This window comes from Scyliorhinus canicula, chromosome 12 (assembly GCF_902713615.1).
Source record: "Scyliorhinus canicula chromosome 12, sScyCan1.1, whole genome shotgun sequence".
In the NCBI taxonomy this organism is placed as follows: domain Eukaryota; kingdom Metazoa; phylum Chordata; class Chondrichthyes; order Carcharhiniformes; family Scyliorhinidae; genus Scyliorhinus; species Scyliorhinus canicula.
The window spans coordinates 163,467,010-163,484,051 of record NC_052157.1 but is presented as its reverse complement, the minus strand read 5'-3'; positions in this window follow the sequence as shown (position 1 = coordinate 163,484,051).

Below are 17,042 nucleotides of genomic sequence, written 5' to 3'. Positions count from 1 at the left end.
GGATTCTGTGATCCTGAGGGTAAATGTTGACGCCGTCGGAAACGCCGTTGTGCCCCACAGGCCGTCCCCAGACCTTCCCAGGCCAAGTTCCCACCGGCTGAGAGCAGGTGTGGACGGCACCGGTGGGATTCTGCTGCCGCTGGGCCCATCCCGGGTCAAGAATCGGCGGCCCAGCCGAGCAGAGTGGCCCCCCCGACCGGCGCCGTGCCGACCACGCTGGCTCCAATGGCGGCAATTTTATACTCTGCGGAGAATCATGCGGCGGCGTGGCACAATACATGCTGGTCGCAGAGATTCTCCGTCCTGGCCCCAGGCTGAGAGAAACCCGCCCACAATATAGAATTCATACAGAGAATACACAGAATACACCCGCAGAGAATATACAGAATATACACACAGAATAGGCAGCAGGGTAGCATGGTGGTTAGCATAAATGCTTCACAGCTCCAGGGTCCCAGGTTCGATTCCCGGCTGGGTCACTGTCTGTGTGGAGTCTGCACGTCCTCCCCGTGTGTGCGTGGGTTTCCTCCGGGTGCTCCGGTTTCCTCCCACAGTCCAAAGATGTGCAGGTTAGGTGGATTGGCCATGCTAAATTGCCCGTAGTGTCCTAATAAAAGTAAGGTTATGGGGGGGGGGTTGTTGGGTTACGGGTATAGGGTGGATACGTGGGTTTGAGTAGGGTGATCATGGCTCGGCACAACATTGAGGGCCGAAGGGCCTGTTCTGTGCTGTACTGTTCTATGTTCTATAATACACAGCACAAAGTACACAGAATATAGAATATAGCACACAGAATACACACACAGCACACAGCACACAGGGCAGGATTCTCTCAGCCCACGCCAGGCCGGAGAATCGCTGGGCGCGAATCGTACAACTCCGCCCCAACGCTGGTCCACCGATTCTCCGAAGAGTGGAGAATTGGCGTCATTGGCGACGTCCAGCGCAGTCCATGTGTGGTCTTACACGCGGTAACTCAGCGTGCATACATTCTGGGGGGACTGGGGGGGGTGGGGTCCGACCCCGGGGGGCCTCCGCTGTGGCCTGGCCCACGATCGGGGCCTGCCGGTTGGTGCGCCGGCCTCTTGGATTGGGGGCCTCTTTTGCTCCGCGCAGGCCCCTGTTGCCCCACGCCAATACACACACACAGAATACACACACACAGAATATACACACACACAGAATATACACACACACAGAATATACACACACACAGAATATACACACACACAGAATATACACACACACAGAATATACACACACACAGAATATACACACACACAGAATATACACACACACAGAATATACACACACACAGAATACACAGAATACACACACACAGAATACACACACACAGAATACACACACACAGAATATACACACACACAGAATATACACACACACAGAATACACAGAATACACACACACAGAATACACACACACACAGAATATACACACACACAGAATATACACACACACAGAATATACACACACACAGAATATACACACACACAGAATACACAGAATACACACACACAGAATACACACACACAGAATACACACACACAGAATACACACACACAGAATACACAGAATACACACACACAGAATACACACGGACAGAATACACAGAATACACACACACAGAATACACAGAATACACACACACAGAATATACACAACAGAATACACAGAATACACACACACAGAATACACACACACAGAATACACAGAATACACACACAGAATACACAGAATATAGAATACACAGAATACACACACACAGAATATACACACATACAGAATACACAGAATACACACACACAGAATATACACACATACAGAATACACAGAATACCCACACACAGAATATACACACATACAGAATACACAGAATACCCACACACAGAATATACACACATACAGAATACACAGAATACCCACACACAGAATATACACACATACAGAATACACACACAGAATATACACACATACAGAATACACAGAATACCCACACACAGAATATACACACATACAGAATACACAGAATACACACACACAGAATACACACACACAGAATATACACACATACGGAATACACAGAATACACACACACAGAATATACACACATACAGAATATACACACATACAGAATATACACACATACAGAATATACACACATACAGAATATACACACATACAGAATACACAGAATACACACACACAGAATATACACACATACAGAATACACAGAATACACACACACAGAATATACACACATACAGAATATACACACACACAGAATACACACACACAGAATACACACATACAGAATATACACACATACAGAATATACACACATACAGAATATACACACATACAGAATATACACACATACAGAATACACAGAATACACACACACAGAATATACACACATACAGAATACACAGAATACACACACACAGAATACACACATACAGAATATACACACATACAATATACACACATACAGAATACACACATACAGAATACACAGAATACACACACACAGAATATACACATACAGAATACACAGAATACACACACACAGAATATACACACATACGGAATACACAGAATACACACACACAGAATATACACACATACAGAATACACAGAATACACACACACAGAATATACACACATACAGAATACACAGAATACACACACACAGAATATACACACATACAGAATACACAGAATACACACACACAGAATATACACACGGACAGAATACACAGAATGCACACACACATAATATACACACATACGGAATACACAGAATACACACACACAGAATATACACACGGACAGAATACACAGAATACACACACACAGAATATACACACGGACAGAATACACAGAATACACACACACAGAATATACACACGGACAGAATACACAGAATGCACACACACATAATATACACACATACGGAATACACAGAATACACACACACAGAATATACACACATACAGAATACACAGAATACACATACACAGAATGCACACACACATAATATACACACATACGGAATACACAGAATACACACACACAGAATATACACACGGACAGAATACACAGAATGCACACACACATAATATACACACATACGGAATACACAGAATACACACACACAGAATATACACACATACAGAATACACAGAATACACATACACAGAATACACACACACACAGAATATACACACATACAGAATACACACACACAGAATACACACACACAGAATATACACACACACAGAATACACACACACAGAATATACACACATACAGAATACACAGACTACACACACACAGAATATACACACGGACAGAATACACAGAATACACACACACAGAATATACACACATACAGAATACACAGAATACACACACAGAATACACACACACAGAATACACACACAGAACACACACACACAGAATATACATACACACAGAACACACACACACAGAATATACACACATACAGAATACACATACACAGAATACACACACACAGAATACACACACACAGAATATACACATGTACAGAATACACAGAATACACACACACAGAATATACACACAAACAGAATACACAGAATACACACACACAGAATATACACCCATACAGAATACACAGAATACACACACACAGAATACACACACACAGAATACACACACACAGAATATACACACACACAGAATACACACACACAGAATATACACACAAACAGAATACACAGAATACACACTCACAGAATATACACCCATACAGAATACACAGAATACACACACACAGAATACACACACACAGAATACACACACACAGAATATACACACACACAGAATACACACACACAGAATACACACACACAGAATATACACACATACAGAATACACAGAATACACATACACAGAATACACACACACAGAATACACACACACAGAATATACATACATACAGAATACACAGAATACACACACACATAATATATACACATACAGAATACACACACACACAGAATACACACACACAGAAGATACACACATACACAATACACAGAATACACACACACAGAATATACACACGTACGGAATACACAGAATACACACACACAGAATATACACACATACAGAATACACAGAATACACACACACAGAATACACACACAGAATACACACACACAGAATACACACACACAGAATACACACACATACAGAATACACATACACAGAATACACACACACAGAATACACACACACAGAATACACATGTACAGAATACACAGAATACACACACACAGAATATACACACACACAGAATATACACACATACAGAATACACAGAATACACACACACAGAATACACACACAGAATACACACACGCAGAATACACACACAGAATACACACACACAGAATACACACACACAGAAGATACACACATACACAATACACAGAATACACACACACAGAATATACACACGTACGGAATACACAGAATACACACACACAGAATATACACACATACAGAATACACAGAATACACACACACAGAATACACACACACAGAATACACACACACAGAATACACACACACAGAACACACACACACAGAATATACATACACACAGAATACACACACACAGAATATACACACATACAGAATACACATACACATAATACACACACACAGAATACACATACACAGAATACACACACACAGAATACACACACACAGAATACACACACACAGAATATACACACATACAGAATACACATACACAGAATACACACACACAGAATACACATACACAGAATACACACACACAGAATACACACATACAGAATACACACACACAGAATACACACACACAGAATATACACATGTACAGAATACACAGAATACACACACACACAGAATACACACACACAGAATACACACACACAGAATACACACACACACAGAATACACACACAATACAGAATACACAGAATACACACACACACAGAATACACATACACAGAATACACACACACAGAATACACACACACAGAATATACACATGTACAGAATACACAGAATACACACACACAGAATACACACACATACAGAATACACAGAATACACACACACAGAATAAACACACGTAGAATACACACACACACACAGGATACACAGAATACACACACACAGAATACTGCGGTAGTCACTGATGCCACCATCAATTCACACAAAACCACGAGTAGAAGTAAACTGTGGCTTTAATCAGCTAGAAGAGTGCCTGCCTGTGACTGGTCTGTTAGTGGGAGCCGCCTACAGGGCGACTGCTCTTTATACCTCCCCTCAAGGGGTGGAGCCCACACAGGCCCCAACATGATAAATTATAGGTAATACCTATTCTGTGTGTATACAATGGTCCATTGGTGGAGACCACATGGGCAACAGCATAATACAGATAATCGTATGGTGAATTGTTACAGCAATACATTACCACAGTCACCACTTTTGTATTATATTGTATATATGGGTATTACGGTAAGGCCCCTGTACTACAGGCAGATCCCTGCCTGCTGGCTCCGCCCAGTAGGCGGAGTATAAATGTGTGTGGTCACCGAGCTGCAGCCATTTCAGCAGCAGCTGTAGGAGGCTCCACATCTCTGTGTAATAAAGCCTCGATTACTCTCAACTCTCGTCTCGTCGTAATTGATAGTGCATCAATTTATTACACAGAGATTTTTCAGAGATGGACCTCCGCATCAAGCCGGATCGCCTGCAGCTGCATCCTCAAGCAGACAACGCCAAAAAGGACTTTGAACATTGGCTAGCTTGCTTTGAAGCGTACATCAGGTCTGCGCCAGACCCAATCTCAGAGGCACAGAAGCTCCAGATTCTGTACACGCGGCTGAGCTCCAACGTTTTCCCCTCGTCCGGGACGCTCCGACCTACGCAGAGGCCATGGTGCTACTGAAGGAGAATTACACTCAGCAGACCAACAGGCATCTCCTGTCCACGGGGCACCAACTTCCTGGTGAGTCTGTGGAAGATTTCTGGCGTGCCCTGCTCGCCCTGGTGAGTCTGTGGAAGGTTTCTGGCGTGCCCTGCTCGCCCTGGTGAGTCTGTGGAAGGTTTCTGGCGTGCCCTGCTCGCCCTGGTGAGAGACTGTGACTGCCAGGCTGTTTCGGCCACTGAACATTCCAACCTGCTGATGAGAGACACCTTCGTTACGGGAATAGGGTCTGACTACATACGCTCGAGCCTCTTAGTAGGGGCTACGCTTGACCTCGCGGTGACCAAGTAACTAGCGCTCTCGCTCATGGTCGCCTCACGCAACGGAAAGGCTCATGCCCCCGACCGCACGGCCCACCCCCCCCGTACATCATGGACCCCGCCAGTGGCCACCCCATCATGGACCCCATCAACGACCGCCCTCAGCCAACCCCACGCCTGCGCCGCACGGCAGCCAACCAACCCCGGGGGACCCAAGTGGTACTTCTGCGGACAGACAAAGCACCCCAGCAGCGCTGCCCGGCACGGAGCGCCCTCTGCAAGGCCTGTGGCAAGAAGGGATATTTCGCTGCAGTGTGCCAGGCCCGCTCAATCGCCGCTATTGTCCTGGCACACCCCCACCTGCGGCACGTGGGTGCCGCCATTTTGCCCGTCTCAGGACCCCTGGCCGTCGGGCACCTCATCAGGCCGCTCATCGCCTGAAACCGCCGACGTCCAGTCACATCTCACCCCGGTCACAATCCACCAGTCTACACCGCACAACCTCCTGACCACTTCGACAAAGGTCGAAGGGCAGGAGATTTCTTGCCTGCTGGACTCCGGGAGCACTGAGAGCTTCATCCACCCCGATATGGTAAGGAGCTGCTCCCTCACGGTACACCCCATTAATCAGAAAATCTCCCGGGGATACTGCACCACCACCCTCACCGTCCAGGGCGTAGAGTTCAGCGACTTCCGGCTCTACGTCCTCCCCAACCTCTGTGCTGCCCGGCTACTCAGCCTGGACTTCCAATGCAACATCCAGAGCCTAACCCTGAAATTTGGCGGGTCCCTACCACCCCTTACTGTCTGCGGCCTCACGACCCTCAAGGCCGACCGACCTTCTCTGTTTGCGAACCTCACCCCGGATTGCAAACCCGTCGCCACCAGGAGCAGACGGTACAGCGGCCAGGACAGGACCTTCATCAGGTCTGAGGTCCAGCGGCTGCTACGGGAAGGCATCATCGAGGCCAGCAACAGCCCCTGGAGAGCCCAAATGGTAGTTGTGAAAACTGGGGTGAAAATCAGGATGGTCATTGATTCCCCTGATGATCAGGGGAATAGATAGAGTAGACAGTCAGAGACTTTTTCCCCGGGTGGAACACACCATTACAAGGGGACATAAATTTAAGGTGAATGGTGGAAGATATAGGGGGGATGTCAGAGGTAGGTTCTTTATCCAGAGAGTAGTGGGGGCATGGAATGCACTGCCTGTGGAAGTAGTTGAGTCGGAAACATTAGGGACCTTCAAGCGGCTATTGGATAGGTGCATGGATTATGGTAGAATAATGGAGTGTAGATTAATTTGTTCTTAAGGGCAGCACGGTAGCATTGTGGTTAGCACAATTGCTTCACAGCTCCAGGGTCCCAGGTTCGATTCCCGGCTGGGTCACTGTCTGTGCGGAGCCTGCACATCCTCCCGGTGTCTGCGTGGGTTTCCTCCGGGTGCTCCGGCTTCCTCCCACAGTCCAAAGATGTGCAGGTTGGGTGGATTGGCCATGCTAAATTGCCCTTAGTGTCCAAAATTCTATGATTAACCTCGGACAAAAGTTCAGCACAACATCGTGGGCCGAAGGGCCTGTTCTGTGCTGTATTTCTCTATCTTCTCTATTACAGTCAGACCATCAATCGGTACACGCAGCTCGACGCGTACCCCCTCCCATGCATATCTGATATAGTCAATCAAATTGCACAGTACCGGCTCTTCTCGACAGTGGGCCTGAAATCTGCCTACCACCAGCTCCCCATCCGCAAGGCGGACCGCCAGTATACCGCTTCCTTAGGGTTCCCTTTGGCGTCACTAATGGGGGTCTCGGTCTTCCAACGGGAGATGGACCGAATGGTTGACCGGTACAGACTGCGTCACCATCTGCGGCCACGACCAGCAGGACCACGACTCTAACCTTTCCAAATTCCTCCACACCGCCAAACTCCTCAACCTAACTTACAACAAGGAGAAGTGTGTGTTCAGCACGGACCAATTAGCCATCCTCGGCTATGTGGTCCAGAACGGAGTTCTGGGGCCTTACCCTGATCGCATGCACCGCCTCATGGAACTCCCCCTCCCCCACTGCCCCAAGGCCCTCAAACGATGCCTGGGGTTCTTCTCGTACTACGCCCAGTGGGTCCCAAACTATGCGGACAAGGCCCACTCATCCAATCCACCGTTTTCCCACTGATGGCCGAGACTCACCAGGCCTTCAGCCGTAACAAGGCCGACATCGCTACGGCCGCGATGCACGCGGTCAGACGTCGCTCTGGCCGCCACCCTCAACCAGGCAGGCAGGCCCGTGGCATTCTTTTCCCGCACCCTCCATGCCTCAGAAATTCGCACTCCTTCGTCGAGAAGGAGGCCCAGGCAATTGTGGAAGCTGTGCGGCATTGGAGGCTTTATCTAGCCGGCAGGAGATTCACTCTCCTCACTGACCAACGGTCGGTTGCCTTCATGTTTAACAACACACAGCGGGGCAAGATAAAAAATGATAAAATCTTGAGGTGGAGGATCAAGCTCTCCACCTACTCTGGATCGGCGTAGGCTGGGAGGGCCAAAGGGCCTGTTCCTATGCTGTAATTTTCTTTGTTCTTGTACAATTACAAGATTTTGTATCGCCCCGGTAAGCTCAACGAGCCCCCCGATGCCCTGTCCCGAGGTACATGTGCCAGCGCACAAGTGGACCGACTCAAGACCCTGCATGACGATCTCTGTCACTCAGGAGTCACCCGCTTTTACCACTTCACTAGGCCTGCTATCTGCCCTACTCCATTGAGGAAGTCAGGGCGATCACCAGAGACTGCCAGGTCTGTGCGGAGTGTAAACCGCACTTCTACCGGCCAGACCGTGCGTGCCTGGTGAAGGCCTCCTGCCCCTTTGAACGCCTCAGCGTGGACTTCAAAGGGCCCCTCCCCTCCACCGACCGCAACACGTACTTCTTCAATGTGGTCGACGAGTATTCCTGATTCCCCTTCGCCATCCCATGGCCCGATATGACGTCTGCCACCGTCATCCAAGCCCTCAACACCATCTTCGCTCTGTTCGGTTTCACCGCCTACGTCCACAGCGACCGGGGATCCTCATTCTTAAGCGATGAGCTGCGTCAGTTCCTGCTCAACAGGGGCATTGCCTCCAGCAGGACGACCAGGTACAACCCCCGGGGAAACGGGCAGGTGGAGAGGGAGAACGGGACAGTCTGGAGGGCTGTGCAGCTGGCCCTACGGTCCAGAAATCTCCCGGCCTCCCGCTGGCAGGAGGTCCTCCCCAACGCCCTTCACTCCATTCGGTCGCTCCTGTGCATCGCGACTAACGAAACGCCCCATGAACGTCTCTTTGCCTTCCCCAGGAAGTCCACCTCCGGGGTTTCGATCCCGACGTGGCCGGCAGCTCCAGGACCCGTTCTCCTCCGCAAGCATGTGCGGCTCCACAAGGCGGACCCGCTGGTTGAGAGGGTACAGCTACTCCATGCAAACCCACAGTACGCCTACGTAGCGTACCCCGACGGCCGCAAAGATACAGTCTCCCTCGGATCTGCACCAGCTGGGTCCCCACACACCCCCCCCCCTCTGCCCCGGCGCCACCCTCCCTTCCCCCGGCGCACCCCACCGCACTCCAGGACAATCCGTCCTCCCCTTGCTCCCACCCGGGGATGAAGAGGATTTCGACACGCTCCCGGAGTCACCGAAGACCAAGCCGACGCCTGAGTTGCCACCAGCACTGCGGCGCTCTCAACGGCAGATCAAGGCACCGGGCCGCCTAAATTTGTAACCTTCTCTGTAAATTTAAAACCAATGTGTATGTGTATAGTTTTCCATTTTTAACAGGGGGTGAATGTGGTAGTCACCAATGTTGTATTATATTGTATATATGGGTATTACGGTAAGGCCCCTGTACTACAGGTACGGGGGTAGATCCCTGCCTGCTGGCTCCGCCCAGTAGGCGGAGTATAAATGTGTGTGCTCACCGAGCTGCAGCCATTTCTTCAGCTGCTGTAGGAGGCTCCACATCTCTGTGTAATAAAGCCTCGATTACATTCTACTCTCGTCTCGTCGTCATTGACACTGCATCAAATACACAGAATACACACACAAAATACACACAACACAGAATACAGAATACACACACAGCACAATACAATACAGAATACACAGCACAGCCAACACAACACAGCGCACACAGCACAGCACACACACACAGCACAACACAGCAGCTAAATATAAACCCGCCCACAGCCCCCGTGGGGGTGAGGGGTATGGGTGGGAGGGGGAAATGGGGGTGGAGGTGCAAGGGGGAGGGGGAAGGGGATAGGGAGGAGAGTGAGGGGAGTCGGGGGAGGGATGGGAGCAGCGGGAGGGAGGGGGTAGCAGGAGGCTAGCCTGAGGGATGGTGGGGAGGGTAGGTACAGCCTGAGAGACACAGCGATCACTTACACCCGCAACAAAACCCTGCCTGCAGCAACGTGACAAAGAGCAGGACACCATTCGGCCCCTCCAGCCTGTCCCTTCATTACAATCAGAGATGTTCTTGGGCCACTTCCAATCCAATCCCCATATTCCTTAATTCCCTGAGAGACCAACAATCTGCCTATCCCATGGAGCCTTAAATATAATCAACAATGGAGCATCCACAACCCTCTGAGATTTCAAAAGATTCCCAACCCATTGGGTGAATTTCTCCTCATATCCAAAATGATTGGATGCTAATTCTGAGACTGTGCCCCCTCCCACTCCCACCCCCACCACCCCCACCAATAGAGGAGTAGAGTCACAAGAAATTTATTTTAATAAACATGAAAACGGATTGTGATACAATTATCCTTTACTCCCCCCTTAGATTAACAATTACATACAGAATTTAGGATTAACACAGATTACAAAATATATCTCAATTTGCAATGATCTCATTAACACAAAGTTCCTTTCAAGCACACAAGATGACTGTGGGTAAATACACTCTCCACTCTGAACCCCAAATGCATGTTTGTGGATGTCACCTCAGAATCCCCCCAGATGATTGCCTTGTGAGAGTTTCCAAACTCCACACCCTTTAAAATCATCTCATGGTAATAAGACCATAAGACATAGGAGCAGAATTAGGCCACTCAGCCCATCGAGTCTGCTCCACCACTTAATCATGGCTGATATTTTCTCATCCCCATTGCTTTCTCTTAACAGTTTGCATTCCAAAACCAGACCAGTTTTTGTAAATGACACTTTTAAACAAAGCTTCTGGTCCATTTTTGACAGCGAATGCAGTCCAGGGCTTTACACTAACCTCTTTAGAATTTCTTTGTCGACTGCTGTCCAAACTGCTCTCATTTGCTTTAACTCTCAATTCCCAGACTGTATTAAAATGGTCTCAGACGTTTGTTTTACCTGTGACGGTTGCTGTCCCACTTTAAATCTAGTTACTGCAATTGTCACTTTAACTCAGAACACTTTGTTTATTCTTCCTTGAATCTTTCTGAACCACACCTTGGTCTCTTTACTTAACTTCAGACTTCTTGGATACTTCTGTTAACCCCATTTACCCCTCTCCCACACCCATTACCCCATTTACCCCTCTCCCACACCCATTACCCCATTTACCCCTCTCCCACACCCAATTACCCCATTTACCCCTCTCCCACACCCATTACCCCATTTACCCCTCTCCCACACCCATTACCCCATTTACCCCTCTCCCACACCCAATTACCCCATTTACCCCTCTCCCACACCCATTACCCCATTTACCCCTCTCCCACACCCATTACCCCATTTACCCCTCTCCCACACCCATTACCCCATTTACCCCCTCTCCCACACCCATTACCCCATTTACCCCTCTCCCCCACCCAATTACCCCATTTACCCCTCTCCCCCACCCAATTACCCCATTTACCCCTCTCCCACACCCAATTACCCCATTTACCCCTCTCCCACACCCTATTACCCCATTTACCCCTCTCCCACACCCATTACCCCCATTTACCCCTCTCCCACACCCATTACCCCATTTACCCCTCTCCCCCACCCAATTACCCCATTTACCCCTCTCCCACACCCTATTACCCCATTTACCCCTCTCCCACACCCATTACCCCATTTACTCCTCTCCCATACCCATTACCCCATTTACCCCTCTCCGACACCCTATGACCCCATTTACCCCTCTCCCACACCCATTACCCCATTTACCCCTCTCCCACACCCATTACCCCATTTACCCCTCTCCCACACCCATTACCCCATTTACCCCTCTCCCCCACCCAATTACCCCATTTAACCCTCTCCCCCACCCAATTACCCCATTTACCCCTCTCCCACACCCAATTACCCCATTTACCCCTCTCCCACACCCTATTACCCCATTTACCCCTCTCCCACACCCATTACCCCATTTACCCCTCTCCCACACCCATTACCCCATTTACCCCTCTCCCCCACCCAATTACCCCATTTACCCCTCTCCCACACCCTATTACCCCATTCACCCCTCTCCCACACCCATTACCTCATTTACTCCTCTCCCATACCCATTACCCCATTTACCCCTCTCCCACACCCTATGACCCCATTTACCCCTCTCCCACACCCATTACCCCATTTACCCCTCTCCCACACCCTATTACCCCATTTACCCCTCTCCCATACCCATTACCCCATTTACCCCTCTCCCACACCCATTACCCCATTTACCCCTCTCCCACACCCAATTACCCCATTTACCCCTCTCCCACACCCAATTACCCCATTTACCCCTCTCCCACACCCAATTACTTGCTGTGGCTGCCTGCTAACTTTGTGTTCTTTATACACCCAATTCTCTCTGAAAGTCAACGTTTATAACTTTAACATCTTTTGAAAAATATTCTGCTTTTCTATGACCAAAGTAAACAATCGGCCAGATTCTCCATTACTAAAGGCTAAGTGCAGAGGATCTGTGGCGTTTTACATGGAAAGAAATCGGCGGCATCCCCTCACCAATCCTGTGAGCAGTGGTGGGGGGGGGGGGGGGGGAGCAGCCGCGCCCAGTAAAACACCAGCTCCCATGGTATAAACGGCCGGAGAATACCCAGGTCCGTGGCCCCACAATTATATTTTGCGGCTCTTAGTGAGAGCCTGGCAACTTTTAACTGTCCTGTTAATGCTCACTCTCTGCTTCCTGCCTGCTTATCAATCCTCTATCCATGCTAATATATCCCTCCAAACTCCGGGAACCCTTATCTTCTGCATTAACCTTTTGTGTTGCACCTCCAAATTTACCACATCTACCCTCCTGTCGCATCCTCAAAAACCCAAATAAATTAGTCAAAAGCGTAACTAACCAGCATAAGACAGGCACTAATGGGCAGTTTAAACGTGTCACACTCACCAATACCTCTCTGAGTAGGTTAGTTTGCATTGAAATAAATTGTTAGGGGGAGCACTTTTCATGTTCTATGACAATCAGTTTTCTTAATGTTGTAACAGGTTATATAACCAGACCCTATGACCATGTATATCATTTCAACTATGCAACTTACTCCGCAGAAGCTACCTTGAGCCCACTGTTGCCAGAACAGTATATGCCTAGTCCCACAGGTCCCTTTTTCTCCATGTTCTGCGTCAAACACTTGTCCATTTTCAGGAAGGCTAAAGACTTTGAGCATTTGGAGCTCAGCTGGGGAAAGGGCGGGTCTTGATTTTAATGCCTCTCCTTTCATCCCACAGATACGTACTGCCTCATATCTCCACAAATAATTATTCTTTTGGTGAGCATTCCTGTCCAGCAAATCTGGACCTAACAAGGAAAGGGTGGAAAACCTTATTTGACAGAACTCCCAAACCCATAACTTCTGCTGCTACGACACCCTGGGCGAGTGTGCGGTCACTTCTAGTCCCACAGGCCCTGGAGTCCCAACATAAAAGAATTAACCAATAATTTGTATATTTTCCTGAGACCTTTGACCCTTGACAGCTCCAATGACTTACAGGTACCAGGGGCGAAATTCTCCGACCCCACGCAGGGTCGGAGAATCGGCCGGCAGCGGCGTTATTCCCGCTCCCGCAGGGTTTTTAAATCTCTGACCGGCCAAAAACCGGCGCTGTGCAAATCCCGCCGGCAGCCTCTGAAAACAGCTGGCGCCGGCGGGATTTCATTTTTTTTTTAGTTTCCACAAATCTCCGGCCCGAATGGGCCGAAGTCCCGCCGACGTGGCCACGGGTCACGTCGGCGAAAATCACAGTTGCTTTACAACGGCGTCAACCATTGATGATGGTTGACGCCGTTCAGTGTCGGGGGGGGGGTTGCGGCATCGGGGGGGGGGGGTTGCGGCATCGGGGGGGTTGCGGCATCGGGGGGGGGTTGCGGCATCGGGGGGGGTTGCGGCACCGGGGGGGGGGGTTGCGGCATCGGGGGGGGGGGTTTGCGGCATCGGGGGGGTTGCGGCATCGGGGGGGTTGCGGCATCGGGGGGGTGGGTTGCGGCATCGGGGGGGTTTGCGGCATCGGGGGGGGTTGCGGCATCGGGGGGGGTTGCGGCATCGGGGGGGGGTGGGTTTGCGGCATCGGGGGGGTTTGCGGCATCGGGAGGGGTTGCGGCATCGGGGGGGGTGGGTTGCGGCATCGGGAGGGGTTGCGGCATCGGGGGGGGGTGGGTTTGCGGCATCGGGGGGGGGGTTTGCGGCATCGGGGGGGTTGCGGCATCGGGGGGGGTGGGTTGCGGCATCGGGGGGGGTGGGTTGCGGCATCGGGGGGGGTGGGTTGCGGCATCGGGGGGGTTTGCGGCATCGGGGGGGGTGGGTTGCGGCATTGGGGGGGGGTTTGCGGTATCGGGGGGGGTTGCGGCATCGGGGGGGGGTGCGGCATCGGGGGGGTGGGTTGCGGCATCGGGGGGGGTTGCAGCATCGGGGGGGGTGGGGTTGCAGCATCGGGGGGGATTGCGGCATCGGGGGGGGTTGCAGCATCGGGGGGGGTTGCAGCATCGGGGGGGGTGGGGTTGCAGCATCGGGGGGGTTGCGGCATCGGGGGGGGTTGCAGCATCGGGGGGGGTTGCAGCATCGGGGGGGGTTGCAGCATCGGGGGGGGTTGCAGCATCGGGGGGTTGCAGCATCGGGGGGGGGTTGCAGCATCGGGGGGGGTTGCAGCATCGGGGGGGTGGGTTTGCGGCATCGGGGGGGGTTGCAGCATCGGGGGGGGTTGCAGCATCGGGGGGGGTTGCAGCATCGGGGGGGGTTGCAGCATCGGGGGGGGTTGCAGCATCGGGGGGGTTGCAGCATCGGGGGGGGTTGCAGCATCGGGGGGGGTTGCAGCATCGGGGGGTTGCAGCATCGGGGGGGGTTGCAGCATCGGGGGGGTTGCAGCATCGGGGGGGTGGGTTTGCGGCATCGGGGGGGGTTGCGGCACCGGGGGGGGTTGCAGCATCGGGGGGGGTTGCGGCATCGGGGGGGTTTGCGGCATCGGGGGGGGTGGGTTTGCGGCATCGGGGGGGGTTGCGGCATCGGGGGGGGTTGCAGCATCGGGGGGGGTTGCGGCATCGGGGGGGTTTGCGGCATCGGGGGGGTGGGTTTGCGGCATCGGGGGGGGTTGCGGCATCGGGGGGGTGGGTTTGCGGCATCGGGGGGGGTTGCGGCATCGGGGGGGGGTTGCGGCATCGGGGGGGGTTGCGGCATCGGGGGGGGGGGGGGTTGCGGCACCGGGGGGGGGGTTGCGGCATCGGGGGGGGTTACGGCACCGGGGGGGGGGGTTTGCGGCATCGGGGGGGTTTGCGGCATCGGGGGGGGTTTGCGGCATCGGGGGGGGTTGCGGCATCGGGGGGGGTTGCGGCATCGGGGGGGTGGGTTGCGGCATCAGGGGGGTGGGTTGCGGCATCGGGGGGGTGGGTTGCGGCATCGGGGGGGTGGGTTGCGGCATCGGGGGGGGTTTGGGGGCAGCGGCGCGCAGAGAGGGGGGGCGACGGATGCCTGGGGCCAACGCACCGTCGCCCCCCCCTCTGTACGCCGCTGCCCCCTACCCCAACCACCCCCCCCTCACCACCCCTACCTCCCTCCAACACCCCTACCCCCCTCCCACCACCCCTACCCCCTCCCCACCACCCCTACCCCCCTCCAACGCCGCCCCCCAATCTCTCGCAATGCCGCAACCCCCCTACCCTCAACGCCGCAACCCCCCCTCATCGCCGCAACCCCCCTCTCAACGCTAGGTCACCCCCCTCTCAACGCCGGGTCCCCCCCCTCTCAACGCCGGTCCCCCCCCCCCTCAACGCCGGTACCCACACCCCGTCCCCCTCCCTCTGAAGGCCGGTACCCACACACCCCCCCTCTCTCCTCCTCCCCCCCTTTCTTCCTCCTCCCCCCCTTCCTTCCTCCGTTAGGGGGGAAGGGTGCGGCGTTAGTGGGGGGGGGGGGTGGTGCGGCGTTAGTGGGGGGGGTGCGGCGTTAGTGGGGGGGGTGGTGCGGCGTTAGTGGGGGGGTGCGGCGTTAGTGGGGGGGTGCGGCGTTAGTGGGGGGGGTGCGGCGTTAGTGGGGGGGGTGCGGCGTTAGTGGGGGGGTGCGGCGTTGGAGTGGGGTAGGGGTGGTGAGGGGAGGGGGTTGGGGTAGGGGCAGCGGCGTGCAGAGAGGGGGCGACGGTGCATTGGCCCCGGGCATCCGTCGCCCCCCTCCTCTGCACGCCGCTGCCCCTACCCCCACCCCCCCTCACCACCCCTACCCCCTTCACCACCCCTACCCCCCTCCAACGCCGCCCCCCTCCAACGCCGCCCCCCCCTCAACTCAACGCCG